Here is a 26,652-nt window from a genome sequence, read left to right as displayed (position 1 = left end):
TTATAGAACTCTTCCTCAATCCCACTTCCAAACCAGGAGTATCAAAGACCAAGAGTTTTCTTAAGGATATTGGTGGTCCCTGTAATAGCTTAAGTCTGAAGACCTCCCAACACGTCGGGGATTTGTATTTTTTTTTTTTTCAAATGTCTTTCCAGACGACTTGATATTACAGCTAGTATACTAACTATCATCGGAATTACTTGGGTTTTTACTTCGTACATACATCTTACCTCCAAGGTAACCGGATCATAATTGCCACACTTCTCGTTCTCCTTTGCTATCACATTTTTGTCACAGGTAATTGAAATGTCTACGATTTGCTACGTCTTTCAGACCTTTTCAATGACGATTATGTTCCAATTGTTGGTTGTCATGGCAGTTTTGTTCCACCATTCCTCTACGTTGCCTTCCTCACTTTTTTTCACTTAATCAAGTACCTCCTCGAACAACTTCCTAGCACACTTCGCTCAAAACTTCCTACAAACCTCCCAGTTTATCCCAAGTCCTACTACTACTACTACTGCTGCTACTACTACTACTACTACTAATAACAATAATAATAATAATAATAATAATAATAATAATAATACGATCATCAACCGAAAGATCTTGAAGGGTGTAATCAAAAACAAAGAACTTAATGGCATGTCCTTACTAGATAAAAACATTACGGCACAATTTCCCAGGAATGTATAGTTAAATTCTGGAGAGTTGAGCAGTGAGATGTCTGTCGAAAGTACATCTAAACTTCTACAAGTCAGTACAGTCAAGGAATGAGGAAACAGCGAGGCTAGCTGTCTGATGCATTACACTATTAGAGTAGAATACTTTCCGGCATCTAGGGATCTTAGCAGAGTGGGGCGGAGCTTTGTTGCTTGTCGGGTTAGCTGTGAGTATATATGTCGAAGAGGAACAAGTGCGTTTACTTCATCAGGACACAGCGTGAGGATTTCGGCGTATCTTTAGCTTTCTGTCCCAAACTGTTCTACAACCGGTATTTATGGCTAAACATCCCAATCATATTATTGTGAGGGAGAACCCGGGTGTACTAATATTAATTACATCAAGAATAGTTAGCTACGATATAGAAATGCAGCTCGAAATGTAAACATTAGACTCGGATATTATTTTTAAGCAAACATTAAGGAAAAGTCACATTCCAAAAATAAAATATACTTCACCACTGAATAAAAATCTCCTACTCCGGTTAAAGTACTACTCTTGTTGCTGTATTTTACTCGTTTCAATTTTTTTTCAATATTCTTTCTCGTATATTTGTTTTTATCAATTTTGACGTCTTTATTTAAGGCGCTATATATTTATTTTTAATTCCCCAAATATTAATTTGTGCATTTTTCTTTGTCGTGTGTTTTTTACTGTTTATTCAATGGATTAAAAGTCTTCCTTTTTTTTAAGTTATTAATTAATCCAAACGAAACTGATGAGGATTTCGTTTTAATTATTTGTTTTTGTGTTGAATTTGTTTCTCTTTTTGTCACTTTTTACGCACACTCACACACACTAACACTTTTTACGCACACTCACACACACGCACACTTTTTACGCACACTTCACACACACACACGCGCACACAAACACACACACACATAATTTAATAATATTGTAATTCATGTAATTTATTTCCATCACACATTTTTCCTATTTCTTAATTGCTTTATCTAGTATATTGAGCTTTAATTATCTTGATAGGCTGCACTTTGAAAGATAATACTTATGTTCAGATTCAAAATTATATATATACTAGCAGGCCGCCCGGCATTGCCCGATCGTAAAATATGCTTAAATATGATATTTTAATTAATTCAGATTTCGTATTTATTATTATATTATATTGAACACAATATATAGTAATGATTTAAAAAGTTTTTAAAAAAAAAACTGACTCGTACGCCACCATCGAGAATCAAAACCAAAACGTTTAGCTTATGATTTACTTTTTCCCTTGACGTTATTGCCGGAGCTATGAAGACATGTTTGCTGCAAGGCTAAAAAATACAACATAAACCAATAGCTATTACGTTACGCATGCATATTCGTAATGCCATCGTTCGACCTTTACCTGGAAAATCTCTTTTTTTTTAATGTAAACCAGTTTCCCCCGGCTAAAACACAAATATAAAGTTTCGCATGGGTTCGAATACCCTATATATTAAGTTTCATGCCAGTAGGCAAAAAACTAACAGAGGAGTTTGGTAGGCAAAACTTTTAAATATATATATACGCATACATAAATATATAGAGAAACAGGTTTGGGTTTACGATAATCTTTTCATGCAAATATTACACAAATATAAATCATGAAGAATGTAGACATGAATATAGTTACACGTAATAGTTAATTAAAGATGATCATTCCATTAGAAAACCGGAAAACTAATAGGGAAATAATTAAAATAAATATGTAAATTAGCTAGATGTTTTGCAGATGAATGCAATTCCACAGCCCATACATAACAGAGTTGTATTTTCTTTTTAAATAATAGAAATAATAGTTTTTAATATCAATATAAATACACAGAAAAACAAATTTATAGGAGTATATATATATATATATATATATATATATATATATATATATATATATATATATATATATATTGGCAGCAAGTCAGTATTCAAGCACGTCTGATTGAATACGACGGTTATTCTTTATTCAGATATTTTTAACATCTTTTCCATTCGCCGAGCGATCTTTTTTTATTTCAGCAGGCTTTTTGTATGAAATGGCGCCCAAAAGTTTTTGTTCAGCCATATTGTTTTCAAGCGCTTTCTATCGATGCATCCGATTATCATCAGGAGCGATTGTTGTAGTTTTCTTTCTCTTTTCCTTTGAGGTTGTGTGCATTTATAGTTTGTGTTATTTTTTGTTATAAAGGCCACTCCGAAATAAGAGTTAATGAATATAAGATGGTAGTGTAATAATCGTTAGTAGTGTACATTGTGTAGAATTTGATTATTTTATAGGAACGACTCAAAAAGAACTTTTTACATTATATTTGAAGTTTCTGATGTTATATTCTACCGGGAAGCAAGAAAGTGGAACAGTGGTCCATGGGTAAGCAGTTCTGACAAAAAACTTGTGTTTATTGAATCTGCGTTTAGATTTAGACACAGTTTAAGAATGGGAGAAATCGTTTATAGTAGTTGTATCGAGTCGAGTATTTTTGTGAAAGTTTGTCAAGGGGAACGGTAGATTGGAGTTCGGTCGAGCACTTTTCATTAAAAAAACGATAGAGAAGAGACAGGCTCGCGACATCTCCTCTGTGGGAAAGGAATTGAAGGGAAAAGAAAAGGACATCTCCTTATAGGTTTGGAAGCCGGTTTTAAACTATACCAATGCAGAATAGGGAGCACTGAGCAGCTCCTGTCCAGATGTGGCAACAGTACTTCATTTTAGGGCAAAGCTGGCTCTTATACAGATAGAGGATTGCATCAGCAGTGAGATACTTACTGAAGCGATAGAAATATCCAACCATTTTTCCAGCGATCTTTGCAACAGCTTTCATGAATGTCGATCTTCTTAGTCTTTTCTTAAACGCCTCCTAATTAGTAAGTTATCATCAGACACTATTATATGGTATAATTCCAGGATGCAAAGGCTGCATCTCTTATATTTAATTTGTGTATATTTTCTTGCTCTAATATTGTCTAGTGATGCCCTTGCGCATATATATATATATATATATATATATATATATATATATATATATATATATATATATATATATATATAAAGAGAAAGACTGGGGGGGTTCTAAAAAAAAATAAGATTCCAAAATATTATGAGTAAAACATATTTGCAAAGGTGTCAGAATTCAATTACGTATTTTGCACGCATTTCTGAATTCCGATTCTCACATTCTTCAACAATTATTGGTGTTTTGCCTTAAGCAGTTTCTTTCATGTTTACCATTTCCAAGTGCAAACCGCTTTTCGGGCGATAAATATGACTTTTTACCCTTATCCCACCTTTTTCAATGTAATATATGCGAAAATATTTTAGTGCACAAAACACAAGGTATATAAATTAATTAATACATATATATATATATATAATATATATATATATATATATATATATATATATATATATATATATATATATACAAAGCATTTAAAAAAAGGAAGGGTTTTCTTTAGATTCCAGTAGTTTCTCACATTAGCGTCCGTTGCTTGGTCTCGGTTTTCTAATCGATTCCAATTTATCTTTTTTGCGACTATTTTTAATGCTTCAAAAATTATTTGTGTTATATTAATGTTTTTCGGTTCCATATTCTTATCAGTTCTCTGGCAGGTTTCGCATATTTGTTTCGTTTGTTTGCACTGTGGTCTGCTGGGACGGCAAAATCTACAATTTTACAGTTTCTTTTATTCTCCTTAATTATTAATATTATGATGACTTATCGTCTAGCTTGGATCAGTTTAATTGTTTGTATTTCCTTGTTCCAAAGAATGTTGTGGTTTTCATTTTCTAGTGCTCTTCTGTTTTAATTTGAACCTTTTGTCCGCATGTTCAAGGTATAGTCGTCTGGAGAATTCTCAGTGTACTGTCTGCAATCATTCACTTTCTTCACTTATGTAGTTTTTTATCATTATTTTTATTATTGGCTCTCAATGAGCTTTCACACAGATTATCAAAGATCTCATTGAATACAGCCCGTGGTGTTCCCTGGATGCTGAATGACAACAAGTCTTCCCACATTTCCAGCACTCGCCAGCTCTTTCGATAATATCTGCAAACGAATGTGCGTTATCGCAACAGTCGCTTACCATTGATTTCTCGTTGACAGCGACCATTGGTTTTCACTGAAATTTGAGTGGCAATAAGGCTTCCCAAGATCCCAGTCATTTTTCATTAATCCAGCGGAGATCTGGCTAGTGTTTTCTCTCCTCGGTCTTGTCATCCTCCTGGACACTCTTCATTTATTTGTCAAAACTTTACTACTACTGCAATGTTGTGACCGTGTAGTATCTGTGTTTACTATGGCAAACAGGGCCAAGAGTCAAAACATTATTATTATTATTATTATTATTATTATTATTATTATTATTATTATTATTATTATTATTGAGTCGAGCGACGGTGGGTCGCTGGATCAATTGTTATGATTAGAAAAATAAACAATTAAATTGGGAAAAAAATGATTGACATATAATAATATTGCAAAAGGAATGTGAAAATAGAAAATAGATGTAAACATGATTTTTGGTTTTTATAAACAAACAACTAGATTGAGGTTACATCAGCTATTGGTCTGAAATACGTAATGAGACGTAATGAGACACGTGATGAAATGTAGATTTGGGGAGATTCTAGGCCGTCGTTAGCTGGACATCAGAGAGAACGGACGTCTCAAAAAGGGGAGTTGGTCTCTCCATGGCGCAAGAGGCGGCGTCATTTCAGGCATTCAATATATGAAAACGTGTAATTTCTGAAGATGCCGGCCGGATCATGAAAATAAATGCTCGTAAATAATTCAGGTATGTGTTGTGTTATTTACAACTGTTAAAAAGAACTGTTTGCCTACAACTGTTTCGATACGTTCACGTTAATCGTTTCTTGTTTGAACTGTTACATAAATGTTAAAATATACACACTAGACGATCAACTAAATGATACGACGTATATACATACACGCATTTACACGTACATGAATATACAGATAAAATATAAAACCCAACTATTCAACATGTGTATCGTTATAGAACGTATTCATACACACAAAACGTAACACTACTGGCGCATTCATATTCAATATATAAATGATCGTATTATTTAGGAAAAACTTAAAACTATAATTAGGTTTAAAATTTACCTCCTGAGGATTCAAAATTCACCGAATGGGATTAATTTCACCATCATTAAGAACCTATGTAATATTCATACTTTGCATTCCTGGCGGGAATTATCTGAGGAGCTAACCTTTGAACCCCTTTCCCAATCACCCTAGTTCCAATTATTCCGTTTGCCGTAAGGTTATCTTGAAATGTACTAATACAACCTTCGCCGAAATTCATACTAGTTAACATAATCTCTACTTACTGGCATGTGTTTGTGTGCGTGTGTTCATTTGAACATGCGTATGAAGAAAAAACAAATTTTGTTGTTAAAAAAATTGCAAAAACGCGATTAACTGCAAATAGACAATACAAAATTCAACTTTTCTTTAGGAAAATAAATTTATATTCAGTAAATGTACAGTAGATTTTTATTTTTGAATTTATTGTATTTACCGGATGTTTCTACAATATCGAGGAAACACTAAAATGTTTACGAATATTCCCATTAATTATATTGGATAGCAATATTTTTTCTTCCAAAATGTATTAAAATATGGATATTAATTTGATTTTTTAAAAAAATAAAGAGTTTGTTAAACTAATTTACTTTTTAAAAAACTTATTCCTCAACATTTTTAAATTAGTTTCTTGTTTTTTTTCTTCGGAGTTATCGTCGGTTGCCCACTGATTTGGTTTATTTTTTGAACAGTTTCCTTTTCATTCTTTCCATCGATTTATTATTGATAAAACACTATACTTTCATACAAAACAAATCGGCTAAATTAGTTAATTTTTGAGATCTTCCCGTGCGTGCTCATATACATATCCATAGTAAAATTAACCTCTTACGTGTTCCTCTCTGTGGATCTAACACAGAACAGGAAGCAAACGTGCATTGAATGACAGCAATAGAAAAAATATACGTGACACATGCTAAGATAGATGTGATTCAAGCAGTTTATAGTCTTTTAAAGAGATTTCAGAAAATTGTACTTTTAAGATGCTAGGGACTTTCCAGAATTATAATATGTATATTCTTCAAATAATATTATGAATTAAGAAACATATTAATAAAATATACCGCCACTTAGCCGTCTTATGTTGTAACCTGCTCCGCCCAATCATAGGAGCTTTGCTCGTTCGCATAAACAAATCGACCACCAATTCGTCTCACTATGCGGTAGAGCATAAACTTAACTGCTTTTAAACGATTTTAACCGACTTTTTCAATAAATTCACTAAACACAATTTTTTAATTCTCTCACTTACCTGAAGACGACAATGGTAAATTTGTTTTTACACTCGAACAGAACATTCGAACATTAGTCTGCAAAAATGGAAAAGATGAATCGCAAGAGAAACAAACAGGAAATATTCCTGCTGTTTAATGAAACACACACCTGGTGAAGCGGTATACTATATATATATATATATATATATATATATATATATATATATATATATGTATATATATAATAAGAATCATGGAAATAGTATTCCGAAAAAATAGTAATATATTATCTATCTATAATATTGATATTCATATTAAAATCCCTTTATTTATTTATTTATTTATTTATTAAAAAAGAAAACACAATTTTGTTATGTATGGGGCGTGCAATTGCATTCACTAGCAGAAGATCCAGCTAATTTGCATATTCTTTTAAACATTCATTTTAATTAATTCCCTATTAGTTTCTTCAGTTTTCTTATGGGATAATCATCTATTGTTAACTATTACGTGTAATTATATTCATGCAGATGTTCTACATGATTTATGCTTGCATAATATTTGCGTAAAAAGTTTATAGTAAACACAAAATTGTTTCCATATATATTTATGTATACGTATATATTTTTGTTTAAAAAATTTTGCCTACCTAACTCCTCCTAGAGTTTTTGGTCTACAGACATGAAACTTCATATACAAGGTATTTGAATCCATGGGAAACTTTATATTTGGGTTTTAGCCCGGAAAAAATCGGTGCAAAAATGTGAAAAAAATGAAATTTGCCAGGTGAAGGTTGAACGCCGCCATAACAAACATATAACGTAGTAGTCATTGGTTCATGTTTTAATTTGTAGCCTTGCAGTAAATATGTTATCATGGCCCGCTAATTGACGGGATAGACAAAATTAAGTCACAAGCTGAACGTTTTGGTTTCGATTCTCGGTGGTGACGCACGAGTCTTTATTTATTTTTTTACTTTTTAAATCATTACTATATATTGCATCCAATATACTCTATAATAGAAATCCCACATGTTTGTTTAAATGTAAGTATATACGTGTGTATGTTTGTCTGCCTAAAACTTTCGACAGGCGACGGATTTTCACGAGATCGGTATCGTTATGAAGCCGACCCTTCGGACGACAAATACGCAAAAATTGGAAAAAAACATTAATAACTTCACCCTCAACTAGGCGCTTTTTCGCCGATGTTTTCGAAAGCCATCCTCTCTTTTCGATTGACTAGCCTTAATATAAACCTGCATCACTTCCGGTTTGGTGATGGGCGAAACAGCAAAGACGTCACGTTTGTTTCATGTTCTTTTCCTCCTTCGTGGTACGGGATCGTGCCTGCCTGCCTACAACCACTTCTTTATTTATTTTTGTTTCTCAACACACACCTCCAAACACCCGCCGGGCACCCAGGCTAGTATATATATATAAGTGAACCGTGTCTGTGTGTGTACATTTTCCAATGCAATAACTCTGTCAATTTTAAGTCTACAGGCTCGAAATTTGATATACAGGGTACTGAGATTTGGGGAAATCTTTGTAATCCGTTTTTGCCCAGAAATTTGGCTGTCAAGAAGTCAAAGTTCAACGATTTCACCTTTGAGAACTCTACCAAACCTCTCCGCCAATTTTGAGTCTAAACACTTAAAGTTTTAAATATAGATTGTTTGTTTGCAAGGCCAGACCGTTCACTTGTAGAAGAATAAAAAGAATACTACTTCTCTCTCTCTCTCTCTCTCTCTCTCTCTCTCTCTCTCTCTATCTCTCTCTCTATGTCTCTTTCTGTCTGTTTCTCTCTCTCCCTCTCTATACATATATATATATATATATATATATATATATATATAGAGAGAGAGAGAGAGAGAGAGAGAGATAGATATAAATATATGGATATATAGACGAACTTATATGTATATGTATATATATATATATGTATGTATACGAACTTATATATATCTATATATATATAGATATATATATATACGACCTAATATATACAAATATATACTAATATATATATATATATATATATATATATATATATATATATATACGAACTGATCAAGATAAGTGGATGCATATACCTTAGATGTAATCGATAGAAACATGTTAAAACTCCAGATTATATTATATCAAATATCTCTACTTTGCATCACATATGCATCACTTTTCTGAAAGGTAATTATTTTTGTATCTGAATCTTCAATAATTATCTTAATTTCCTTTCATCTTCAAATTTTTAGATTCCATCGGAAAATTTACAGGAAAGAAATATGCAAGTTAATCAGTTTTTTTCATGCGCTTCACAATAAATCGTTTTTATAAGGACAATCTACGTCCATTTTAATCTTTATAACATTGTCGTATTTTAAAATTTCGTTAAGTGCATAGATATATACATGTATATGCGTGTGCATCTTAACGTGATGTGAAAATACTTTATATTTGATTGTTATTGGCTTATCTATATATATATATGTATGTGTATATGTGTACATATATGTGTGTATATATGCATGTATATATATATATATATATATACATATATAGGGTTATAGATATATATATTCATACATAAACATGTACAAACCCTGTGTCTCGCTTTATTGCAGGTAAATATATATTTTTTTAATTTTGACATTTCTATGAAACGCAGAGAAATGAAATTTGGTACATTGGAAGAACATAACAAGGTGCCTTCTTTCTCTGTTTTTTTGTGGAATTTAGGCAGATATTTTGTTAGTTATGTTAATTTTTCTATTTCCTGGTAATTTTAAGTGTGTATCACTTTATTGCAAGTGTCTAAAATGTATATTTTCGGGAATAAACATTATTCTAACTTCATATTTCTATTTATATGAAATGAAGAACATATCTAGTAACAATATTAACCAAAAATAAGAGCGAATTTCACATTTTTGTTGAAATAAATATTTATTTATTAACATATCTTCCATGCTTCAAATCACTTTGAATAGCCTCTTATCAACTGATGGTGTTAATCGGCAAATTTGAGATGATGTGATATTATAAGAAACTTTCAAAATCTTCCTCCAAACTTTAATCATTATTATTGACCAGAGCTACTCATTTGAGTTTATATCTGGAGAACAAGGTGGCCATGTCATCAAATTTTCTCCACATATGCCTAATGACTAAAGGTAGGATGTCGTAGCCTTGGCTGAGTGGGATGGCGCATTGTCGTCCATAAAAATCAATTTGCAGTGACGCGCCAATGGAAGGTCATCAAGCTATGGTGACAAATGCTTATTTAAAAATAAAATATATGACTGACTTGTCAGTTTGCTGCCTTCTGGCACTCGAAATGGTACAATTAGTTCATCACAGATTATTCCAGCCCAAAACATGACACCTACACCTTCCTGTTGATGACGGAATCGATGAGGGGTAGGGAATTCAAGAGGACTCCAACCTTTGGCCCACATATTTGATTTATTAAGGGTTGCTCTCGCCTCATAGGTGAAGAGAACATTTTCAAATCTGGTTTTCATGTATTTCTGAGCCCAAACCAAACGTTTTTCCTAATGATTTTGGTTATAAACTGGTCTTGCTATGGGCTTAATGCTTCTTGCAATTTCGTTTAAGACATTGTAGCGTGTCTCTCTAGACAAAGAAGGTATTCCAGCCTTGTCAAATATAGCCGCACTGTTGCTGTCCCGCTGCTTGATGAGTTGAGGGCGAATTTTTCTTATATATATTATATATACATATATATAATATTTGGATTACACCGAGCGTACTGTCATTATTAATTGTTGAGGGTTTGCTTATAGTTTAAACATTAACCATTAAAGAAGAAAAATTCACGAAGAAAACGATATCTGCACCCCCGTTGCCAACGTTAATCTTGAAAAGGGTTGGCTTAAAACGTCTCGATAGGTTTTGTTCTCTGCCCCACCACCATATTTGCTCCAATTAGAAAGACAGTCACGTAGGTATTGTTTACTCTTATTCTCCACTCCAAAGACATTTGACGACATTTGAGACGCAAGAGGTTACTATTTGGTACCATGCCTACAGCGACACTATGTATGGAGTTGAGCAACTGATGGTTGTTTACATTTCATTTAAATATCTGCATGTTAGTAAAATCAGAGAAGCAGGAAATAAACAGCGGATTCCAAAGGAAGGAGTGAAATATTGCTGCTTGTCGGGTTAGTTGGAGGGTTTTTAAATCGATAGTGCACATAATGATATGAGTTTATCAGAGGAAATTTCATTAAAGCATTTGTGAAATAGGCACAGGGATTCACAAGTGCGGTGATAGGCCAGGGTTTGGAGCTTGATTGACAGTGCGAGACCTATTAGATTAGAAACTTTACTTTTAGATCCTGTTTTAGATAGAGATACGTGGGAGATGCACCGGCGAGATGTGATAACAATACTTCATGTACAGGATACTGACAGGTGCGAGTAGTTTTCTAGCACTGTCAAAGGAGTTCATCATTATCAAATTCTCACAAATCGTTACATTCTATGAAGAGCAAATGTATAAACGAAGCAATTTCGATGTAATCTTGATATGTTGGTGCATCAGAAGATTAGAAAATAGACCCATGGTTTACTCTAGGAAGCCTAATAACTCTCACTACCCTTATTTTTTTCTTTCGTCCTCACAGTCCATTAATGATTTTCCCAAAAAGGAAATAATTACTGTTTTCTAAATCAGAATATACCCATCTAACACTTATCGTTGTTTGTTTTCGCATTGAAGACGTATACATATTTTAGATCCTTACATCAAATGGTTTCATGCTTTGTCCAGAGTAATTTCTAAATAAACATTTATTAATGATACAGTTGCAAGATTTTTATTCATAATACATGTTCTGGATAGTATATTTCAGCCTGGTAAATAAATACCGAGTTAATTGATATTTATCAATAGCAAGAGCTTATTGTTTCTACAGGAATCTCTCACATAATCAAATAGCGGCCATCTTGAATTCAAAATGGTGGAAAATTGAAACATACGTCTTATCTACTTTTCATGAATATCAGAAAGTGTATTTACAATGTCTTAAATATATCTCTTTCGGTCAATATGTACATGGCACTCAACTAAGTTCCTAGATTCCAGAAAACTCCAGGAAACCAATTACAACATCCGAAAGTATACAGCAAAGTTGACAGTTTTACTTCTTCTATTACCAAATTTAAAGATAACGTTATACGCACCATGAGCTATAGACAACAAGAATTCAACGAAGAAATATATTCAAGTGTGGTTAATACCAGACACACACACACACACACACATACATTCAGTTTTATATTATATATATATATATATATATATATATATTTGTATGTATATATACATATATTGACGTGCCTGAGATTCGAATCATTTGAACGACAGAACAATGGTCCTCCACACTGATGATTCCGAGAAAACGATGAAACTCATGTGGATGAAGTTTTTTTAAAAACGAACTGCTCTTCAACATCTTCGTTTTTTCAGTTTAGAAATAAGAGACCTTACTATATATATATATATATATATATATATATATATATACGTTATACTGTATATGTGTATATATGTACTATATATATACACACAAACACACATATATATATATATATATATCTTGATAATGCATGTTATATAATGATTATCTATCAATTAAATTTACCAAATCACATCCATTTATATTTAAAGGGATGCTTAAAGTACAGATTTGATTTCAAAATATCAATCGGAAAACTTCAACACATTGCTATTCTCAAAATCTATATATTTAAAAAAAAAAAAAAAGTGTACCTTTCAAACGAGTAAATATGATGCCTTTTTTTTAAATGATATTTGGAGATGTTTATATTTTTTCATTTTCTTTTATTTCAAAAGTGTATACCTCTTCAATAAAATATTTTTAAATTGTACTTTAGAAATAATAATACTTTTTAAAAGTTTGGTTTCTTTTTAAAAACAGCACATTTAAAATGTACTTTTTACATTTTAACATGTGTACTTTCTAAAAGTGATCATTTTTAATGATTAACGTTTAAAATATATTTTTTACACATATACTTTTAAAACTATATACCCTTTTAAATTGTATTGCACCAACAATGATCCTTCTCAGAAAACAAGTTACTAGCAAGCCTGCCGTCGTTGCCCGGTCGTAAAATACGCTTAAATATGATATTGTCATTTATGTAAATACCATAATTATTATCATAGAGTACATTCTCTACTAATCACTATATCTAGAATCGAATCGAAAACATGTAGCTCTCAAGCCTAATTAGTTCGTTACCGTCTAATATAAGTTCATACACTTTTAAAAACGCATTTTTGTTGGTGCATGTATGTATGTGTGTGCGGAGCCTCCATAACCCTATAGAATCCAAAGCAATAACACTTCATGATTATCTCTGTTCCTTATCCTTTCTTCTCGTCGTCCTCTCCCTCTCTCTTTCTCTCTCTCTCTCTCTCTCTCTCTGTCTCTCTCTCTGTCTCTCTCTTTCTCCCTACAATTTATCGCTGCCCTGTCGGGCCGACATGAATCATCGTTAATGTAATTTATTATTATTATTATTATTATTATTATTATTATTATTATTATTATTATTATTTCTTGGCCTTATTCCCTGCTTATTTTCTATTCTTCATTTCTCGTATTCCGTAATCAATGGACATTAATGCGCGTTGCGATAGGCTCGCTTCAGACGTCATGAATCTAGCCATTTTATTTGTACACCTCTATACAAACACCACGAGCGCCGCCTCCTCATTGTAGGATTGATCCCAGACATTTCCATTACTGATATACTGTCATCTTTTACTAAGCTTTTTGCGGTTCGAGAAGCGTCTTATCAGCGGGTTAAAAGGGTCCCCTCGAGGACAATGCACATTAAAACTTCGTATATATATATATATATATATATATATATATATATATATATATATATATGCGTGTTTGTTTACATGCACATTAATACTTCATATATGTGTGTGTGCTCACATGCACATTAATACATATATGTTTGTGTGTGTGTCTGTGTGTCTGTGTACTCCTATATAAAGTAATAATATGCATTGTTCTCGGGGGGACATATATATATATATATATATATATATATATATATATATAAATATATATATATATATATTTATTCATATATATATATATATATTTATTCATATATATATATATATATATTTATTCATATATGTATATATATATATATATATATATATATATATATATATATATATATATATATATATAGCCTATGTATGTAAGGGTTACATTTCATTTTAAAAGGTCAACATAGTCGTATCCATCACCTGCCCAAGTGTGGAAGTTTGTGTTAGTGGATTCCAAAACAGCAAGTACGTTATTACGATATTACCATTGTTGTATTCTGCATTTTACCTGAGTGATGTGTACATTTATGGCGCCACCAAATGGAGAAGCGGAAGGCTGAGTTGAGGTTAAGATTTAAACAGAGAAAAGAGGAAGTGTAGACGATGAAAGATTGCTTTTAACTTGCCTCCCAATAAAGATAGAGTTAGACACAAGGTCAGTTTTGATATGCGGAAGATACAGTTCCTGAAAATGGGCACTCTGGCGTTAGACAAAATACATATCGTTTCAGTATGGAGGGACGTATTTTTTAGTGACTTAGGACAAACAATATAAAGTATATCTGAACAGATACTAGGCTTTGTTCCTCGATCGACCTTGGAATTTTTTTTTTTTTTTTTTTTTTTGTAATTTCCCTTAAAAACGCGTTGACGGTATCACTTTTAACCCGTTCTTTATTTTGCTCTGTTCTCTGTAAACATAATTACATTCTGTTTTAAAGGTGAATCTTGTTTTAGTTAAAAAATAATTATATCTGTATGTCTTCTTCAATGATTGGATTGCAAAATATTCTGTCCAAACAAGAATTCTCTATGAAATTCCAAAATGGTTAAATAAAATTTACGAATTTTCCGTTAGACAAGACATCTATTTTAGGCTTCAATCTATTCTAATATTACTTCTATGATATAATTTTCTAAGATCAGTTATGGAAAATAATAATAAAATAAGTTGGATCCATTTCTCGTACGAATAAATTTAAAACGCTCTATTTTAAGTTGTCATCTCTATATAATAGGCTTCAATCGCTTTTATACTTCTACGGTGTGTTTTTTTCTAAAACAGTCATAGAAAATAAATGCGAATGTTAAGTAAAGTTTTGCATTTCAAGTTAAGTCATCTCTACATAATAGATTCTGACGTTTTATGTACTGCCTATGTATATGTGATATCAATCGCAAGTTTAACTTATTTTTCTATTAGTTTTATAAAAGTATATTTTATTAATTAATATGTGTTATTGTTTTTATTTTATTTCAATGATTATTTTTATTTTACAATAACAAATAGTTTCGTTTCGCTACTGTTGTTTTCCTTTCTGGACAAACATCGATTTGATTTCGGTTGCGATTTTGAAATGAAACGTTTCCTTTCTTTCTTTTTATTGCTGTTAACAATTTAAACATAATTAAATTAGCATGAAAATTACAAAACTTTTACTAAAATATGTTTTTTTATACAAATAAATGAGACTCTACATATTAATACCGTAGTATTTTGCACGTACGTACGTACGTGTGTCACGGTTTCCAGATTATAATTATTCGATCGGGAGATCTTATTTATTAAAAAAAAACAGGATAGAAGATGATTACATACTATTATCAAAACATTTGTATATAGATACACTAATTAAACGTTTGTAGTATGTTATCATCTTCTAACGTCTTTTTAACAAATAGGATCTCCCGATCACTGAAGAAGGAGTGTAAAAATATTAAATTAAAAGAAAAATGATGTCGCTTGTGGGCCCTACGTAAAATTAAAATTGGCATTCTTGGTTTTCTGGCTATAATCTATGTGTAGTATCTATTCCGTCTAAATATGCTATAATGATATTGGAGTTTCCTTCCGCGCTTGGCGTCTATACAATGGAAATATATCTCAGACATCTATAAGGATATTGGAGATAAACCATAATAACCAGATATATTCTGACACTACATTAACCAGATTACTTAGATAAATACTTTTACCGTTTTAACAAAAGTGCTACCATAATACCGCGGGGTCTTCATTCACACAGAACGTCCCCAGAGTGTCCAGCAACAAAATATTACATATGAAAGATGCCGTTGTGTAATTTCCACGGGTCTAGCTATTGGTTTAAAATTATTATTTGTAATTATTATTTAGATGCTTTATTGGATGCCATTTAATCAAAATAAATATGCAGTGTGTTTTAGTGCTGTGTGTGTGTAAGGTGTTAACGTTGATAAAAATCGCCTTCTTTTATCGGATTTTTGGATTATCGAGTATCGATACTTACTGAAGACAGCCCGATACTAAAACATATCTAAGAACACTGCCAGGCGCATAAAATACCTTCGTGCGAAATTTCATAAAAATCGGCCCAACCGTTTTTAAATCCAGAGAGAACAAACTCACACACACAAAAAGGCACACGCGCAAAGTTCCTGTTATATTTATAAATCGATAGATAAATAGATGGATAGATAGATAGATAGATAGATAGATAAGCTGTATTGGAGCCATTAAATCCAATGTTGGTAAATACAATTAATAGTTCGATATGAATAATTTTTATCAACTACTAGCGAAGGAGGGTCCGGCTTTACCCTATCGTAAAATACGCTTAAATATGATATTTTGATTTGTCCAGATTTCATATATGTTTTATATAGGCGTGATTTCAAAAGTTAAAAAAAAAAGTATTTGGGTGCCATCAGCTGGAATCGAAACCGAAAAAAATCTGTGATATTCAAAGCTTGTGATGTTACCACTGCACCAACGTTACGCGTATATAAACTGATAAATTACAAATAAAATGTACAAAATGTTTAACGATTTTTTTCAATTTTGATCCACTTTTTGCCCCCCTTAAAACTATTTTAACCGACTAAAGACCAATAAAACAATTATCAGTAAAAAAAATTCCATCATTTGAGGCTTATAGTGCAGCTCTGCGACTTTTATTTTCGGAGGAGATAGAGTTTTAAAATATGGAGACAGACAGATATATAGCCTTTTATATATTAAGTTACACTTGTTTTTTTCTTTTCTTTATTTCTGAAGAAGTCAAACAATTCGAATAGGTCTGTTCCAGCATTACGAGAGTGTTTCTTAAGCATTTGTGCATTTGTTTGAAAATATCAACAGCTGCCGTACCAATATGATGATTGCAACGTCTTGTCAGAGGAGTGCCACTCCCTCAGACATTTAAAATCCATGAGCCCAAATGCCTGAGGGAATATCTATACAAATATGATGTTACAGAGTCTTAGCTTTGTACGACAGCTAAGTCTCTCTCTTGGTTCAAAATGTTGAGATCCAGCAAGAAGCAAGAGCAAGATAGCCAGCAACAAATTAAACTGCAGACCAGCTTAATGCGGGTAATGGTCTTCCGCTTTATGGTTTTTTAAATCAGAGATTTGCTTCTCCTAGAAGGTTGCCTTCACACGGCTTACGGGAGCCCTCTCCACCCCAATACACATATCCACACACACAAATATACACGGTGCTAGTTGGCCGTTGACCCAGAAAAGAGTTAATTCGCCTATACATACATATATATATATATATATATATATATATATATATACATATATACACCTGTATATATACATGTATGCATATATATACATATATACATATATATACATATATACATATATATACCTATACATATATATACACATATATATACATATATATACATATATATACACATATATATATACATATATACACATATATATACATATATATACATATATACATATATATACATATATATACATATATATTTATACATATATATATACATATATATACATATACATATATATACACACATATATATACATATATATACATATATATATATGCATATATATATATATATATATATATATATATATAACAACATTATTTGATTCAATGGATATAGTGTTTTTGCGGCATTTCAAATTTGCACAAAGTTCGTTTTAAAAATTACGGAAGTTTATAAATTTTAGTAGGAATAATATCTCCCATAAAAAAATGAGTGCTTGTCTTGGATAGTCTAAAATATGTGCATTATGTGTTGTAATGCGTATGGATGCAGTTTTTGAGCAGGTTATGTTAATCCAGTGAACTTTGGCCCCTTATTTTTTCCTTTAGTCTTCACATTCCATAAGCGATATTTCTGACAAAGAGAGAAGAAGTTCTGTTTTCTAGATCAGAATCTATTCAATCTAACACACATTGTTGTCAAGTTTTTGACTTTGAAGTAGTAGTAACTTTAGCTTCCTAAATAAAATGGCTTCGTTTTTTTTGTTTTCGTTTGTTTTTGGGGTTTTTTTTTTTTGTTTTCGTTTTCTGGGTCGATTTATATTAAAAAGATCTTACTGTACTTGAGAATGTTTATAGTTTGTCGTTGTTTTTATTCAATCGACGGAATTTTAGTGGTGAAATCGGTTGTTGGCATATGGACGAATTACAACTTTTTACCCTAAAAGATAACTTAGAATTTAGTTGGAAATATTATCCACAGAATTGTACAGAAAAATGTAATTTTCGCATGGTTTTATTGATAAATTGACTTTTAACATTTATTATCTATTACTGAAAGTATAGTATATGTTTAAAGCCGAAACTGTTCCTGTTATTAATAATAGAGTTAAAAAAATCTGTCAATTTAGGGAAGAGTTCACTAACTATTCCGCTTTTATGGTAGCTTCCTTCAGACTTGAGATACTATGGATACTCAATGTAAGGGTGTCTGCGCGTAGAATATTTATGGCAAGAGTTGCGCAATCTCCAACCACACCTCTTCTGGGGCGGCGTTGTTAAATACGAGTGGCAAGTTGAAATTCAGGAAGATGGGAAACAATGCCGAAATAAGCGGAGAGCATATACAGCGCCAAGAATTCTGAAATGGTCACCCATCTGGTACTAACCAGGCTCAACGTTGCTTAACTTCGGTAATCTGATGAGAACCGGTGTCAACATGATAACGCCGTATGTTTTTGTTGTGTCGTCTGCTTTTATAATAACATCCTCTCATACATTGCTTTTTTTATTTAGTGCAGAGGGGTTTAGTCTCTTTTCTGTTGTCATGTTACAACACTCCTAGGGATTACCTACTCCATTGGAGAAGGTAGTTTAGTATATGTTCTTTCATCATGATTCCATCCTTAGTTTTTCTTAAGGTTCGGTAGTATTTATTTTGTTGTCATGATTATATCCTCCAAGACATTAACTCTTCATTGGTAGAAGGGATTATTGCACAATGATATTGTTCATTATATCATCCACCTAAGCATTATCACTTATTTAGGAGTGGTCTAAGATTTATTGCTATGTTCGTCGTATAAACTAACAAATGTACGCTTCCTTTGATCCGACAGCTTTGCGATATTTATAAATAAAACCAGATAAAATTCAATATTTTCTGGAGATAATGAATGTAAAAAATATTCAAACCTAAACGATAACTAATTATGGAGAAAATGGCGTTCTGCATCTGATGCACTGCAGCAGCTTTTACGGCTATACAGTCGAAACTGAAGTTGCCTCCCCAGATGCAGGTCTGGACGGGTGATAAGGAAACGAAGATTTGCCTAGTTTCCAGGGTCCCTCTTTCGATGTTACAAACAAATCAAGCTAATGTGTTCCGAGCCAGAAGATCTGCAGGAGTTACTTGCAAAGTTTTACAGTACCTATCATCCACCTATCAGGGCTCTAAACTGGGTTTACTGTCTTTGCCTTTCTCCAGGCATCTACAAAGCAGTGGAGCTATTATCGCATAGCTGAGGAATATATATATATATATATATATATATATATATATATATATATATATATATATATATATATATATAAACAATAACTACACATAGTATAATATTACAAAATGACATATCATAAGAGTTTTCATTTAATAAAATAAATCGATTAAAAAATAGATCGATACAATTGCTTTACATAGTATTTCCTAATTGATGCAAATTATTTGATCAAATGTTTTTAAATTTCAATTTTTTTAACCAATTGCACTATATAAAATAGCATCACAACAAAACTGAAGTGTTCTGCGTACTAAGGCTAGGACAACAGCATATTCTTTTCATTGTTTTGACTCTCGAGTGTGTATCCGTTGATTGAATATGCTGTTGTCATAGCTATAGTAATTACGATTCGAAAACAAATGGCGATCCTGTGTATGTGTTATAATCTGCTCATACTTTGCTTCTTGTGGGGTATCAGTTGTAAAATTGACAGTTTACTATACACCTTGGGAATACGAAAGTGGGTTTGTGTTTGTTCCTCCCTTTTATTGAGTTTTCTATGAATTTATTCGATGCTAAACCTTCCACAGTCACAGGTTCACAGACCCCAATTTACGAAAAGTCAATCAGGGTAAACACGAGTGTGGTTTCGAAACTGATAGCTGCATTTTGTCTTTAATGGTTCGCTACTTCGAACCGAAAATCACATTCATCTGAAAAGTTACCAATGTTTGGCAAATTTGACTGAAACTAAATTTATTTTGGCAAATGAAAATAACTGACTTGAACGTAAATGACATAATGAGGTACAAAACAATGGACCAGTATTTTCAATATTCTTGATTGCGTCAAAATATGTTTACAGTATATTCAAAGTGGATTTAGGTAAAAAAAAAAAAAAAAAAAAGAAATGGCAGAAGTAAAGATAGAACCGGTTTTTACTTCAAAACAACAGAATAAAATTTAAAATTGTACGCCCGGCGTTGAATGGTCGTTAAATACGTTTAACCATAATATTTTAATTTATGCAGAGTATAATTGTTGAATCAATCCTCTGTTGATTATTATATATAACGAGGAATAATTTGCCCTATAGACTAATGTAAATCATATAAATAAGCCTGTAGATTTGTTCACTGGTTATTAATTTGACCATATAGACATTTATTTTATAAATAAACAAGTAAAGCAATAAATAAATGATTTACTAACGATAAACAAATGAATGAGTAAAAAAGCGAGGAATAAAATAAATAGAGCTTATCATTAAAATCGATCGATAATGAAGTCGCCACCAGAAATGGAAAAAATACCATAAAATCCCCAAGATAAGGAACTAACAGCGATGAAGATATAATATTACTTTAGATCAAAGCAAAAACTTAGGCCAATAAATAACTGCCAATTTAAAATAATACCAATACCTTCCTGCTGCGACAGCTTGACCACACGGGATCATACTTCCCCCTCTCTCTTCAGACCCTCCACTTCTACTCGTTTTTCGCCTTTCCCTCAAAACCTCTACTGTCCACATTCACAAAGTATACAATCTACTCTCTTTCAGAGCGCAAATCACATCCTAATATATTTTATAAAAATAGGATGCAATATTAATTTAATATCGCCTCTTGTTTTGGTCTGATGAAGTGGTCTCTTTGAATTGGAATTCCACTGAAACATGTGTGCACATATGTAACCAATAATGTTCGTATAATAAACACACACACACACGCACACACACACACACACACACACACACACACACACACACACATATATATATATATATATATATATATATATATATATATACGTGAATTTGCATTGCTAGAATAAAAAGAACTCATCTACATACTTCTCAGACAAATTGTTTTGTAATCTATTTGGTTTCTACAAACTTAATAGCACGGCTAGTATCATACGTAATCACGTAAGTCTTAAATAAAAGATAAGGCTGAAAGGCCAAAAAACATTTTTCTGTCTATCTTGGATCGTAAATTGCACAATTTTGTATAAGCACGTATGCATAAACTGCACGTGAAAAGTATCTGTGTTTGGCTCTTTACAATTGGTTCAATCATACATACGATGATCTTTCTCCGCGCGTTGGCAGTTAGTTGGTTTGTCACAAGTATCCGATGTTTTTTTACTGCGGAGCCACAACTTATTAAGGTCCGAAGGCCACACGAGGATAAGGGTTAATGAATGTAAGGTGGTAGTGTAGTAATCGGTAATGGTCGAAATTGGGTAAAATTTAATTAACGGAGACGGCTCAAAAAGAACTTGTTTACATTGGATTTGAAAGCTACAATGTTGTAGTTAACCGGGAAGCAGGTTAGCGGACCAGTGTTTCACAGTCGATCAGTTCTGTTTAGATTTAGGCTCAGATAGAAAGTGGGGAAATCGTTTATAGTGGTTGTAGCTAGTCAAGTGTTTTTGTGAAAGTTTGGCAAGAGGGAACAATAGATTGAGATCAGTCGAGTAATTGTCGTGAAAGCAGAGACAGGCTCGCCGTCTGGTCTGTGGGAAAGAGGTTTAAAGGAGGAGAAAAGACATCAGATACAAGGTTTCGAAGTCTGTTTTGAACTCTATCAATCAAAGGGCAGGCCGAGCAGCCCCTGTCCAGGTGTGCCAACAGAACTCCATTTTAGGGTGTATCTATCACTTATAAAACTAGAGGATTGCATCGGTAGTGAGATACCTACTGGAGCGTAATCCAACCATTTTTCCAGCGATCTTGTTCATCTTACTCGTTACTCGTTAATTCTTTTCGATTCGTTCAATCATCTCTATTAAACCAACTGTGAAATTTGTTTTTAAATTAATAACATGTTTAATTAGACTTTTTGGTTTCCAAATTTCCATGAATAATACTGGAGAATGTTTTATAGATATATAAATGTTTCACTTCTCAAACTATATACTACACGAATTTTCTATCTACAGATTTGTAATTTGGTATATAGAGAATTCAGACATGTGGAAATGATTTTAATTTGTTTTTATCTGGTAAAAACATCTGCTTAGTAGTTAAAACTAAAGAATTGGTACATAGAGGGAGGTCATCGGATTTTTATCTGTTTTTAATTTTAATTATTTTCCCAGGTGATCCGTGGAGACGTTGCAGCTGTAGAATTATTCTGGGATGTATCTGGATAGGTTGATGAGAATTCAGTTTTATCAAGTTAACTTTATTGCTATGTAAATATTTATATGTATATACAGTTGATATTTCGATTAAGCAGTTAAAACTCAAGTCTTCCACTAATACGTCATTCAAGAGTAGTTATGCATAGAATTATTTTCCGATAACACAATATCTTATAAGAAGTAAACTCCTTTAGCTCGAATAATTAAGATCGTTCCATTTTAGGTTTGATTTCTCGAAGCATATACAAATCCAGGATATTATGAATGAAATAATCCTCAGAATCGCAAGAAACAAAACAAAGCAAAAATCTTTTTTCTTTTTTTTTTTAGATATAGTTTAAAAAAAACTTTTGTCTTTTCTTTTTGTCTTTCGATTAGCACACACGCGGCAGATTAACCTTTTACGTTTCTCAATACCTTTTAATTAACTAATTAGAGGATCCCTGCATCAATATTGACATAAAGTGTTCTTCTATTAAATAAACTCTGACTAAAAAACAAATTGCGTATATTTTAAACTAGTAAGGAATGATTTCAACTCCTTTCTCACAGGGGATACGTTTCAACTCTTTCTATTCACTCTGTTGTTATGGAAGATGTTCGAATGAGCATAAATCTTTATTTCATGCTTGCAAATCATTCACACCAAGAACTCTTCTTTGTACCACAACAAACAGTGACTTTCCGTTCCTTCTCCAAGTGCCTAGCATTAGTCGAACTTTTTATATTTGCTTTGCAGAGATTTTCTGCCTCTAAAACACATTACTTAGGAACTGCTTCCCTATTGATTACGATTTGGTAGTCTTCAAATATCAAATCAACAATTACTTCGTAATATGTGTTTTGTTTTGTTTTTTCATACTACTATTCTCGTCTTTAAAGTTATTTTCACAACGTTTCAGCGAATGAAACATTCAACTTTCTTTAGGCTTATCGTGGCGAATTCGGAAATCTTTCCGCGAAACTCGGAAATCTGTACAGAGTTTACAACGAAACCCTTTGTTTAGTCCACGTAGTCAGCCATGATTCGGGAGAAGCCTTAAGTAATTCGCAATTTTATTTTTGAATGTTGCTCGCACTGAGAATTGAAACTGCAACCTCAAGAAAAGTGTAAGTTTACAACTGAATTTACCAGGTATTCTATCCACTAGGCAATGGAATCATAAGAAATGCTATAATAACAATTTCTTGCCATACAATGTCGACGAAGTAATCAAATGCAATTAATAGCTTTGATCAATATTGGTATTCTAATAGTATTTCCCTATACCTGGGCTGTCAATCATGCCGTTTAATTACCATTCATCCACGAATCGCTCTTGGCCCTGATAAGTATTGACCATATAGAAAAGCTCTCACTTTACCTTATATGTATAAGATTTGTTTTTGTATTACATTTACAACGAACGACATATGTCATCAGCTTTTGTCAATATGATAGTATAATCACCAACAGAAATTAATTTTGTGTAACAGTTGAATAGAACTAATACAATATTGAAACACTAAATTTACAGAAAATATTCCGTATAAATCTATATAATATTGTGCTTGTTCATTCCTTAGTCCGTACGTTACGCTTTGAAAAAAGGTCAAATACAATTTTGAAGATCAAATTCGTGAAGTTTGGCTTAAAAAGAACCAATTTGGTAACCCTGGACCAGAATATGCGAATTACCTCGCTTTGATGCAGTCTTATTTTCGAATATCAATATAATAATATATGATCACTGTCATAACCATTTCAAAACGAAACTCGTATTAATTTCAACGTGCAACGGTTCTTTCGCCGAAGAAAAAAGTCAGCAAAATATAACGTATAAAAAGAAAGATTCGAGAGAAACAGGACAAAAAAAAAAACGAAAAACGTTGTATGCCAAGAATTACTGGAGTGAAGGAGTAAATGAAATATTGCCCTTTAAAATGTGATTTTATTATTTAAAATAAAATGGAAAGTATTTTCAAATAAATTTTAATAAACATATTTGCTACGTGTTGGATACTTCTGGTAGGGCCCATGTGAAAAGTTGCGAACATCTTTAGTGAAAGTGATTTTTGTGGAAGAAACTGGATTCGGACTCGAGGCATCCAGGTCTTCATTCCGTGTAATTAACCACTGAACCACCGTTGTCTTTCAACAATTTCGATACAAATAGCTGAAGCTTTGCTGAAATATTGACTCACACCGAGCGGGAGTAGTTGTGTTAGCATGTTCATAAAATACGAGGCTTAAGTGTGAAAGTGAATATAATTCAATAAGATGATTTTTTTTGTACAATTATAAGGTTGATGCAAAAACAATATCGTTTTATCGCATATGTTACTTTTATATATGATTTCTGAATTAATTTATTGATATATATGACAATGTTATATACTATTTGGAAGCACGTATTTGTCTCTATCGAATCCTGTTATTCGTTAAATGCTTCAAAATCCGAGATGATGCCGAATCTTCATCACTTCCAGAACTCCGAATTTCTATGCTAATAGGAAAAATAAGATGTTTCTCGTTGGCAAAAATATGTAAATTCTAATGGTTCTTATTTCGATTAATAAAGTTGAACGTCAAAAAAAACGACATTATTTTTGCATCAACCTAATAATTTTATGGTAAGAGTAAACTAAAAACAAAGCATCATAGTTGATAATTGTTTGCTTCATACTTAATTTTCTTACGTTATGAAGATCTTTCTGCCGTTACTCACGCTCTGTGTGAGATCGGAATGTTTTCAGATATAACAAGAATGTCTTCTGAAAGCGTCTCCAAAACAACAAGATTAATTACTTTTAAAAGCTTTTGTTTTTTTTTAAGAAGCCATTAACAACTACGCACGAATATTGGAGTCGAATTTGTAATTGACTGGTCAGGCAATGTGATACAAAAAATAGAATGTTAAATAGTGAGACAGTTATGTTAAACCAATTTGCAAGAGACACTAAGACTATATGTGACAAATCCAGCCTTCTAAAGGAATAAACAACGGTACACTACCCAATGCATTAGTTCTTCTTTGGTCCAAATTATAAACAGTCCAGAGTACCTTACCAGTGACATTGTCCTTTAATTACTATATAGTTTACTTCAAGATGTTGTCTGCTTCCAGAACTCTTAAGCATCTGTCGCTATCATGCCCACCTAGTGCCTTAATCTCCGTTTAGGTGTGGTGATACCATACCCTTGGTTCCAGGTTTCTTATTCTCATAATCAGAAATGCGCACATTTTTTTTATAACGAATTCTATTCGGATATCTTGATATCAGATTCTGTTTGTATTCATTAGCGGCTCTAGTTTCTACTTAGTTTTGCAAACAATTACATGTCATCCATGTACATTAGATTGTTCTTTCTTTCATCTGCATTAGTGAACTTGTGTTCGGTTTTGCATTTTCTTAGTATATTGTGATGAAAAGTAGTGGTCACAGGGAATCATATTGGAAGATACATCTTTGTATTTTAATCTCGGTTATATATTGTGTATTAACTGTCAGTAAAATTATTACAATTTCCCCACATTTCCAGTACCCTCCACCTCTTTCGATAACTATTGCAGATGAATCTGCGTTATCATAACAGCCGCTTACCATTGATTTCTCGTTGACGGCGA

General features: G+C 32.2%; 1 protein-coding gene and 1 pseudogene across 2 annotated transcripts in view; one reads left to right on the top strand and one right to left on the bottom strand.

The window, feature by feature from the left end:
• LOC145276706 (QRFP-like peptide receptor) overlaps window positions 1-26,652 on the top strand; it is a 983,229-nt gene that overhangs the window by 380,933 nt on the left and 575,644 nt on the right. The gene's annotated exons all lie outside the window — the stretch shown is intronic.
• On the bottom strand, window positions 19,016-19,130 carry LOC145277136 (5S ribosomal RNA; annotated as a pseudogene).

This window comes from Euprymna scolopes, chromosome 5 (assembly GCF_053919585.1).
Source record: "Euprymna scolopes isolate OS-2025 chromosome 5, ASM5391958v1, whole genome shotgun sequence".
Taxonomy (NCBI): Eukaryota; Metazoa; Mollusca; class Cephalopoda; order Sepiida; family Sepiolidae; genus Euprymna; species Euprymna scolopes.
Note: the sequence above shows the minus strand (reverse complement) of the source record. Positions and strands in the feature narration are given on the sequence as shown.